The sequence below is a fragment of the Coenobita brevimanus genome, chromosome 93 (genome assembly GCF_032717465.1).
Source record: "Coenobita brevimanus isolate Jiangsu-jjx chromosome 93, ASM3271746v2, whole genome shotgun sequence".
Lineage (NCBI taxonomy): Eukaryota > Metazoa > Arthropoda > Malacostraca > Decapoda > Coenobitidae > Coenobita > Coenobita brevimanus.
Window position 1 is genome coordinate 37,568,919 of NC_137046.1, and position 10,647 is coordinate 37,579,565.

General features: G+C 41.8%; 1 non-coding gene across 1 annotated transcript; it reads left to right on the forward strand.

The window, feature by feature from the left end:
* Positions 1-10,119: 10,119 nt before the first annotated feature.
* Positions 10,120-10,192, forward strand: TRNAT-AGU (transfer RNA threonine (anticodon AGU)). The gene has a single exon. It is a non-coding gene; the product is annotated as a tRNA-Thr (tRNA).
* Positions 10,193-10,647: the final 455 nt, after the last annotated feature.

Here is a 10,647-nt window from a genome sequence, read left to right on the forward strand (position 1 = left end):
ATACTGTACAGTGCTATGTCCAGTAAGCTGTTCCTTAATTTTTTGCCAATTTGCAAGAAAATGTGTTTTAATAATTCAAGCACCGAGAATTTTCTTCACTTTGTCCTTGACCCTTTCATCCTACTAACTTTTCTACCAACTGAGATCTTCCCAGGTGATATTATTCTTGCTTAGGCAGGCTATTATATGGAAGCTTCTAAGTAATAACCTACAATTCACTTTTGTTTTCATACTACTTATGGACTTTTATGGTGTATATTAGACTGTTTGACACTAAACTACAGTATTTTATTCTTGACGAGTATTTGTGGAAGAATAACTTATCTGGGGCCTTCTAATCGTAAAAGTAACCATAATTACGATTACAATATGAGAGTAATCGATTACGATTGCGATTACTTTGAAAAAAATGCCTAAGTAATTGATTACGATTACGATTACACAAAAGTCTGTAATCGATTACAGTCGATTACGATTACAGATTACAATTACCCTACGTCTGGACCCCCCTGATGTAATGAGGCATGATATAGGATGCAGATTTGAAAGATGCACCTTTAGATTTTGGTTTCATGTCGACATGACGAATTTGAAAGGAGTTATGGCAAAAAAACATTTCTTTTTTTTTTTACATTTTTTGGGGCCTACTGTAGAGCCTGGACCTTGGCCCAAATTGGCTCAAAATTAAATCAGGTGATCAGAAGGTTATAGCCCATCATCCCTGTGTTTTTAGTCAAAATCGCACCTGCAGTTTTCGCGTAAAGTTGTTAACAGAAAGACAGACAGACAGACAAACTGAGTGAAAACAATACCCGTCCCCGAGCCCTTCCGGGGCGGGGACGGGTAATAACCAGGCGAAACATGCAAAGGAAATCCCTGGGGAAGAGGTGCTACACAACCTTCTAAGCTCACGATCGTACTAGCCCACGTTCCACATTTACTTATAAAGCCATAAGCTAGTTCTCCCGTATACTTTACAGTACCAGATGTATGATACACGTGGTGATGTTTTAGAAGATACCCCTGACGTTCACTGACAACTGTCTGAAGAAACATATTACAAGTTCTTCCTACCTTATTGACGTTCTGTTTTTCTTTATAACTATTTTTTTTTGGAAGGAATTTGAGTGTAAAGTGGAGGGACTGTAAGAAAATGTTCTGGAAAGAGGTGAAGAGAGTAAGACAGAGTGGAAGTGAGGTTAGCAGGGGAGTGAAAGATAAAAATGGTAGATTACTAGTGGAGAAGGGAGAAAAAGTGGGCAGATTGAGAGAACACTTTAAAGAATTGTTGAACATACAGGATGGAAGTAATGCGAGTATAAGCGGCTGGGGAATGGCTGGGAGAAGGAGGGAGGTGAGAAGACATGAAGAAAACAGTAGGATAGAAGTTGTGAAAACAGTAGGACAGAAGTTGTGGATGCAATGAAGAAAGTTAAATTGGGGAAAGCCCCAGGAATTGATGGAGTGTGTGGTGAAATGCTGAAGCATGGGGGAGAGATAGTAGTAGAATGGATGTGGAAGATGTGCAGATTGGCCTGGGAGGAAGGTAGAGTCCCGGAGGATTGGAAGTCAGGTATAATTACTCCTTTGTACAAAGGAAAAGGGGAAAAAGAAGTGTGTGGTAATCATAGGGGCATTTGTCTTCTTAGTATAATAGGAAAAGTGTATGGCAGGATACTTACTGACAGAGTTAGAGAAAGAACAGAGGAATTAGTTGGAGAAGAACATGGAGGCTTTAGGAAGGGAAGAGGTTGTGTAGATCAGATATTCATTCTTAGATCTTTAGTGGAAAAGTTTCTAGAGAAGGGAAAGAAGTTGTATGCAGCTTTCATGGATTTGGAGAAAGCATAATTATGACAGGGTGGATAGACAGGGATTGTGGAAAGTATTAAGAATATATGGAGTAGATGGAAATTTGCTGAATGCTGTGAAGAGTATGTATGATGGTGCTAAGGCTGCAGTGCGTGTGGATGGTGAACGAAGTGAATTTTTCTCTTTGAAGGTTGGGTTGAAACAGGGATGTGTCATGTCTCCATGATTGTTCAATCTGTTCATGGATGGGTTAATAAAAGAGGTACAAGGTAGGGTAGTGGATGTTGGAGTGGCCCTGGTGAGAGAGGATAGTGTTTGGAAACTCCCTGTACTGTTGTTTGCAGATGATACTGTTGAGTGAAGACGAAGGGGAGCTGCAAGGCTTGGTGGATGAGTTTGGAAGACTGTGTAAGAAACGGAATCTAAAGGTGAATGTAGGGAAGCGTAAAGTGATGGTCTTTGAGAGAGGTGAAGTCAGTGAATGTACAGCGAGGTTGGATAGTGAGGAATTGGAAAATGTGAGTACATTTAAGTACTTGGGTAGTGTGATGAGTAAGGATGGAGGTTTGGAGGGTGTAGTGCTTGAAAGGGTACAGCAGGGAAGAAAGGTTGCTGGTTCTTTGAAAGCAGTGATAAGAAACAGGGAAGTGAACATGGAAGTGAAAAAGTTACTACATGACAGTATTGTGATACCAACTCTAACGTATGGAACTGAAGCTTGGACGTTGTTGGAAGGACACAGGTCAAGAGTGAGAGCAGTGGAAATGAGTTATTTAATAGGAGCCTGTGGAGTCAAATGGAGAGACAGGCTGACGAATGAGGATATAAAGGAGCGTTGTGGTGTGGATGTGGATGTGATAGGAAGTGTTATGAGGAACACACTGAGGTGGTTTGACCATGTGGAGAGGATGGAGGGTGAAAGACTGACGAAGAGAGTGTATGTGAGTGAGGTGGAGGGGGGAAGAGGGAGGAGGAGGCAGAGGATGAGATGGAGGGATGGGGTGGAGAGGTATATGAGACAGGGGAGTGTGAGTTGAGAGCAGGGCAGTGAAATGGTGGGGGACAGGGTGACGTGGAGGTGATTTGTTTGTGGCCACCTCATACGGGATTGAGGCGTTTGGCAATAGATAGATAGACAGACATATGCACCATTGACTGTTGTCTTCAGAATACGTTATGACAGTGGTTTTCGGCTTGTGATTAGTGTATTGACGTTTTGCACATGAATGCAACATATAATACTGTGCAACAACAAGAATGGTATTTCTGCATCTGAAAAAACGTAATTGCATCGTGAAATAAACATTTGGCGTAATATTATCCTGAGCCGATCAAATCGGTTAAGTAACTTGTAACTCGAGAACACACTATATTTTTCCTGCAAAAATCTTGCTCAGTTCACATAATGCAGAAGAACGAAGAAGTTTCATTTTTAAAAGCAATTATTAATTCAATTACTTCTGGCTCTTATTATCATTAGTAAAATTATAACAAGATGTTAATAGGGCTAACGTTATATATATATATATATATATGTGTGTGTGTGTGTGTGTGTGTGTGTGTGTGTGTGTGTGTGTGTGTGTGTGTGTGTGTGTGTGTGTGTGTGTGTGTAGATAGATAGATATAGATACAGACAGATATATATAGATATATACGGTGTGTGTGTGTGTGTGTGTGTGTGTGTAATTCATACTACAGTTTTCTCTGTAATGTACTTAAGAGTTTCTGATAAGCTGTGTCTCGGATATTTATGCTGTGGAATGGGTGGGGTTGGGATCTACCACTTTTATTCATACTGATAGGAGATGTGTGTAAGGCTTGGTATGGGACTGTGACAGGCAACTCTGGCTTCCTCCTCACTGATTCACACTATCATGTTTATGTGCTGAAGTGTGACAGGTGAGTCCGGCTTTAGCAGCATGTTACAGAAGTATGTGATGTATCATAATTATTAACTCTACTCTTCCTGTTTTCACTCATTTCCTGGCGATGAGTTACAGTATTTGATGACCGGAGTACACTTAGAGGTACCTGCCAAACCTGTGTAGACTACTCATTGACCCGTAGTCTTGTCAAGTTTGAAGGTTCCATAGCACCTATTCCTTAGTGGTTTATTTTTTGATGTGGCTGGTTAATACCCTTTTGTAGGTTATTTATGTAGAGTACAGTAATGTTAGAAGGATTTATTTAACACAGAACTGGACAGTAAGGTGTAATATGCAAAATATATCGTTTAGGAAAAGGTGTTGGGAAGCTTCCTTAGCAGACGAGAACACGGGTCATAGTCTTCGCCTGCTACGTAAGTGTCATTAATCAGTTATCGATGCGTAAGAAAACACTTCGATAAGGCATTTCGTTCTCATGTGATAGGTCTGCATCGCCTGACGGGACATTAACCCGGAAATTACTTACCAAACATTCTTCAAAGGTGGCATTCGCCCAGTGGTCTCTAATAATCCTTATCATCAGTTATCTTAAAATATCCTGTGCCTGCTTTTTACGACTGCTTATTCTGATACTCTAGTAATATGATTTGTGAGAAATGTGCAGAAACTGATATAAAAGTATTTTGTGATACGCAGATAATACAATGCCGGTTATCCAACTCTCGTGATATGGTGCCGATTAAAGCGAAAATTCGTTCTCAGTTTGTCTTTTGTAGCTTTGCAGTGAACTTTACTACTAAAAATTATCGAGGCTGATGATCCGATTCACGTATGTCAGTATCACACACACACACACAAAAAAAATCATTATACAATATTTCATTTGAGGCCATTCATTCATTCATTTCAAGATGACAATGGTGTATTACATATAAAAATCCAAACAACAGCTGCTTGCGTAGTCTGGGAGAATGCTTGCGTGCTTTCCTTCTCGGTAGCACTTGTATGTGTTTGTGACTGTCCTTCACCCACAAAATACCGCATGCGCTTGTTACACTAGGTAAAGCCCCTGCACGTCTTCCTTCAACGGACGTTCACTTCCTGACAACCTAGGTCTTCCCCAGTTCCCCCACATTCTTTTCTATTATGTGCTAAGCCCCACATTTTGGTACACATACACACAGACACAGACACAGACAGACAGACAGACAGACAGACAGACACACACACACACACACACACACACACACACACACACACACACAAAGTCCATCCAACAATTCCCTCAAGATTACAGTACCAGTTTTATGAAAATGCTGAAATTTTTTTGCAGATATCCCTGACGTTAAAGAGAGAATTGCTTTTGCATCTTGCAGCCATGTCCCTTCCCCCCCCCCACCTCACTCTCTCTCTCATGCAATCCTTAGAAGTGGGCTAAGTCGCAGAAAGAGAGAGGCTTTTTTTCAATATTCAATTAAGCTTTCACTTTGTAACTGGACGGTGAATCACATTATGAAGACTCAAGTTTTTCAGTAGACCAGGAAATGAAAAGATCCACCATTTGCATCCAAGCTGATAAGAAGGGTGAAGGGAGAAGGGAGGGAGAGGGAGGACGAGTGTTGGGTTGACTGAATTATATTTGAGGAAAGGGAGAGATAGTAACCCAGAACGGGAAATGAGTTGAAGGATGAGTTGAGAGAGAGAGAGAGAGAGAGAGAGAGAGAGAGAGAGAGAGAGAGAGAGAGAGAGAGAGAGAGAATGTCGAAACGAGGTCGGCCCAGGTGTTGAAAGTCAGTGATAAATATGTAAGCTGTTTTGATGTTGGAATCATTGTTGCCTAATTTAGAGCATATTTCAAAGTCAGAAGAGTGAGAGAGTGTTGCATATAGATAGTTACTTATAGAATCGTGTTGTGGGCTGAAAGGTTGCTAATTTACATATTGACTGATTAGGCACAGATTATGGTCATTTTAGGTTGAGGTCGGTATCGTTTCATATTTCTTTCCACAGTTATATTTATGACTGTAAACTTCTGTCGCCTTTTTTTATTATCTGATTCAATGTACTGGTAGATGGGGACGTCCGCCAAACGTCCATTCCATGTAGTGCAAGTTTCAGATAATTCTACACTGAATGACGAGCCAATGGTTTTCTGTGCTCCAGGAAACTATTCACTAAGTCGGGCGGTAACCACATAACTGTGTGGACGCCTGATAGTCGCCTGGGTTAAGATGTTTTAACAGAGTGTAGCTTATAAGGGCTTACATCCGAGGGTTTGTTAAAGTTTGCTGCTCACATAGTGCAATTCAGGGGTGAACGAGGCTCTATCACTGTGTAGAATTTCTTGTTCGTAGAAAAAAATATATATGGCACTGCTTCACCTGGTGGCCACCCCTTCACCCCACCCCCGCCCGTGCGGGATGGTTACTGTGGGGTCTCATCCTGCCTAATACGTGGCCGAGGGGGAACACCTACAAATATGCAAAATTTCGTGCTTCTAGGTTAAAAACAATGGGCAAGCATAATGGTTTTGCCGGGAGCTCAGGAAGCCGACCCTTCCCCTGCGAGGAGTGACCCTCGGTGGTTCCACCTTTCCCAAAACATTGCCAGAAGGGCATCTATGGGTATGCAAAATTTCATGTTCTTTATTCAAAAACTTTGGCCGTGCATGAGGATTTTGGCCGGGACCACCAGAAGCCTCCCCCGTGTAAGGAACGGCTGCTGGGGGTCCCACCAAGTTTATAATCAGGCGTGAATGAAGCTCTTCCATCGTGCAACGTGTTCCGTGGTCAAAAATTGGCAGTGCCTAACAGTTTTGGGTGGGACACCAGACTGCCACTGATCGGTTGGGCGACGGTGCTTAGGGGTCCCACCTTAATCTGAAACTTGTCTAATATTGTGCAAAATTTCGTTTTCTAACACTTCCCATCCCCCTAAAGCCCAGACCCCATTCTTCAGGAAAGTACAGTAACTCAGTGACTGAGTATGAGAGGGAGGGAGGGAATGATGCACTGCGGGGCAAGCACTATATTTGGGAACCCCTGCTGGTGCGGCAAATAGCAGTCAGACAGATACAAATGATATGCCATATTATCAATAATAATGAATGACGAGTGAATCGAAGCGTGGCCCATTAGATTAGGCAAATCTGGGCTGTCTGTACGTTGCTACTCATCCTCCCTCAGGTGGGAAAGGAGGTTCGGTTGATGATGATGAAGATGATATAATAATAATAATAATAATAATAATAACAATAATAATAATAATAATAAGTGTAAAACTTTTCCTAGCAGTATTGAAGTTAATATTAGTGTCAAGGATAATTTTGGCAATGGTGTATTTGTGCTGAATCCATCACTGGCGTTATACGATAAAAAGTGTTACTGCAAGAATATCTGCGTCAATGTTGTACTGCTTATCATCGCTACCGTCACTACCGCTGGGAAACTCGACCACCAGAGATTAGATAACCCACTCATGATAACACCCGTCTCATCTGCATAACCCACACCCAGCTCCTTCATTGATAACGAGATAAAGGTCATACTGTATGTGGCTTTGGAAAAATTCATAACACCATTTTCCTCGCCGATTTTTTCTGCAATTACATCTCACTATCCTCTTGTATATTACAATGCAAACCTTGTCAGTATTAAAATATATAACTGACATACAAGGGAAGTGTTAGTGAGTAATGTGCAAAATAAATCGGTCAGGAAAAGGTGTTACGCGGCCTTCTATAGCACTCAGAATGTGTGCCAGTACCCCAGTGTGTTGCGATCGTCCTTCTTATCGTGTTATCTGGGTCTGTGCGTGTGTCAGCGGGTATCTGGCCTTATCAGGGTTTAATTTACGTTGTTTTGCGGCGCTTTTCATTGTTTACGTGTGAGGATGGCTGTTGTTGTTGTTGTTGTATGTGTGGATATTACTTCCTTCCTTGATGATTATTATTATTGCGTACATGGGTTATTATTATTGTTGTTGATGTTTTCTTGTTGTTGCTGGTGTGGATGATGTTTGGTGTACTGTACGAATGGGTATTATGTTCTTTTCTTTGTTCTCTGTTTGTTGTTTGCCTGCGTACATGTGGATATCAGTTCTTTTGTTGGTAATGTTCTTAAGGCCATATGTTGATGCTGCTGATGTGTGTGTGGGAGGGTAATACGGCTGTTTGGTGGTGGTGGTGGTGGTGGTGGTGGTGGTGGTGTCTGATGTACAGTATTAAATCAGCTACTGTTTGTTCTGCTGTCTGTTTGTCTGGTCACGAGATACCCCATCAATCCACAGGTGTATATAGAAATTATTTATGCAAACTATGCTATAACTTTTGCTGACGATTCCATTCCCCGCACCCACAAATCCCTCAGTCTACTCCCTCACATCCCTCCACTACGATGGTGCTACATTTAACCCATTATTGCTCCCAACAGGTGAAATTATTTTAGTGTGGGCAGGCCTCTCGTAGTGAAGGAAATAAAGAGGGTAATTTCTAACTTCGTCACAAAGACAGGCTTCCCTCAAGCTGCATATTTTCCCCTAGAAGTTGAACATATAACACCGTAATTATAACATTCATAATAAATAGATCATATTGAATAGGATAACAATATGCAGCATATGGCTCCAACCAAGTATTTATTTTTTTTATTTACCGCAAGACTTTACTGAATAAGAAGCCACCGCCATAAAAGGATTAGCACGCTGACTGCGCAGCGTTTCTCTCTGTTGAGAGAAAATTGTCGGGAATTAACTAGATTATAGTGATTATAGTAGCTAACAGAGATGATTTGTAACAAGCGAACCGCTTACGAATTTTCTCAACAGAATAAAATCGTCTGGTGTAGTTGAAAGTAGGATGACTCTCTTAAGTTTGATTACCAAGTTAAGGGGTTAAGAGGCTTTGGAAAGAGAGAAGCCTTCATGTGCCATCGATATAAGCGGGCGGAGGATCTGCCTGGTTGAGCACAAACGTCCCTTAACTCTCTCCCTATCCCTCGAAAGGAGGATGGTGAGCTGCACGAGGACAACAGGGGTCACGTCCTGATGAACCTAGGATAACAGCAACAAAAAAGGATTAAGAGCCTTCTCGTATTCAATGAGAAGCTTGACTCGGGAAGTGAAGCTTGAGCACCAGATAAATCAAATAGTGCAGTTATGATGTAAGTGATATACTAGGAGCCTTGCTCACGATGCACGAGCGTGGAGAATACATAATGTTCTACGTAGTACAGTTATAGATCTTGTTGCTGCTTCTGTTGTCTTTATGATGCAGTATTATGGGATTGTTTTTTGGTTGCAGCTGCTGTCATTGTTGTTATTGTTGTCGATACAGCTGCTATTAATATGATGTATGAACTGTTTATGCTGATGTGTTGTTGGTGATGGTGGCAATGCTGTTTTTGTGGTTTATTTGTATATGACAAACGTTTCTGCTAATGCCTGGCCTTCAGCAGACGTGATAAACGATAATTATGCTTCTTATGTTATTAGCCAAGTTTGGCTCAACCACTTCACTCCGTTAATATATTTTATGTTCAAGTAATAATACCACCAAACTATATTAGTTAGCTGACAGAAGATTTTTTTTTTTTTTTCAAACAGGAGTAGTTAGTTTGAGCCTTCGTTAAACTCTGCACTGGTGGTATGTGGTGGCGACCATCATCCACCTACTTGATGCGGTGTTGTCTACTTCTTCCTTCATCTATGACTTTTTTTTCTTAAGTGTGCCCGCCTCTTTTCTTATTTCTCTAATCTTTTCTGTCATTTTTATTACCGGGTACTCTTCTTTCCACTTCAAGTGGCTCTACGCTGAATGACAAGCCTCGTGGTTTCCTGTAACCCAGGAAACCATTTACAACGCTGGGTGGTAACCACATAAACAAATAACGGGGTGATGTTAACAGGGTGGAGACGCAAATGCGGCGTCCACACAGAGACCAAACTTCCACACTATTCCCCGCGCCTTGCTGTAGCAAGTCGCTATCACGAGGGAACGTCGGTCCACTGCATGGGACTGCCCTGCAGGGGTGGTTACTTGCCCGTGATTGATGGGTCTGTTCGACCAGGAAGACTGGGTTTGAGCACCAGCAGCAACAACAACAACAACAACAACAACTACAAATTATTAACGCGTGATTAATCACTAAAGAACTGCGCTAAATCTCCAAAGTGACTCAGAATACAGGCCCCCTGTCTTTGTTGGCTGGCGATTTTTTGCTTAAAGAAAGATGACGTATTTCATTTGTGTCTCTATACGAGTGATTTGTTATGACTAATGTTGTCGCGGTACAGTACGTTCCGTGTGTGTGTGTGTGTGTGTGTCTTTGTGTGTGTGTGTGTGTGTATATGTGTGCGTATATGCATGTGGGTGGGTGTTTAGACGTCGCTTTTATACAGTCTACCCTTGACCTTCTCTCACACCGCCTTCATAGCTCAGTGGCTAGAGCGCTGGTCTAGTAAACCAGAGGCCGGGAGTTCGATCCTCCCTGAAGGCACGAGGTGGTTATTTTCCTACCTATAGTTGCAATCAGTTTAAAACCTAAAGGTGCCTCGATGTCCAAACACGTCTCTTCCTCAGTGATGTGACCGAGAAAGGAACAGACCCCCAGAAAATGAGATACGAAGCACCACCATAAACATTTTTGGAGCTCTGCAAAATGAACAGTAACTTCCCTAGCACAAGATATACCTCGTTACCCAGCCTTTCAAACTCCATCATAGAAGCCATCACGCCAAATTTACGGAAAAGGGGCTCGGGTAAACATTTAATAACAACAGGTGTTACCTAAGTGGAGGTGCTCCCTTGGAGGTAATGGCATTGGTTCTTAGCTCGTCTTTCCAATGACACTTTATTTTTGCTTTTGTTGACTTCGGATGATGGTATGTGCTTTAGGGGAGAATTTCAGAACTGGAGGTATTAGACACTGTCCTTTATTAGCCTAATCTCTTT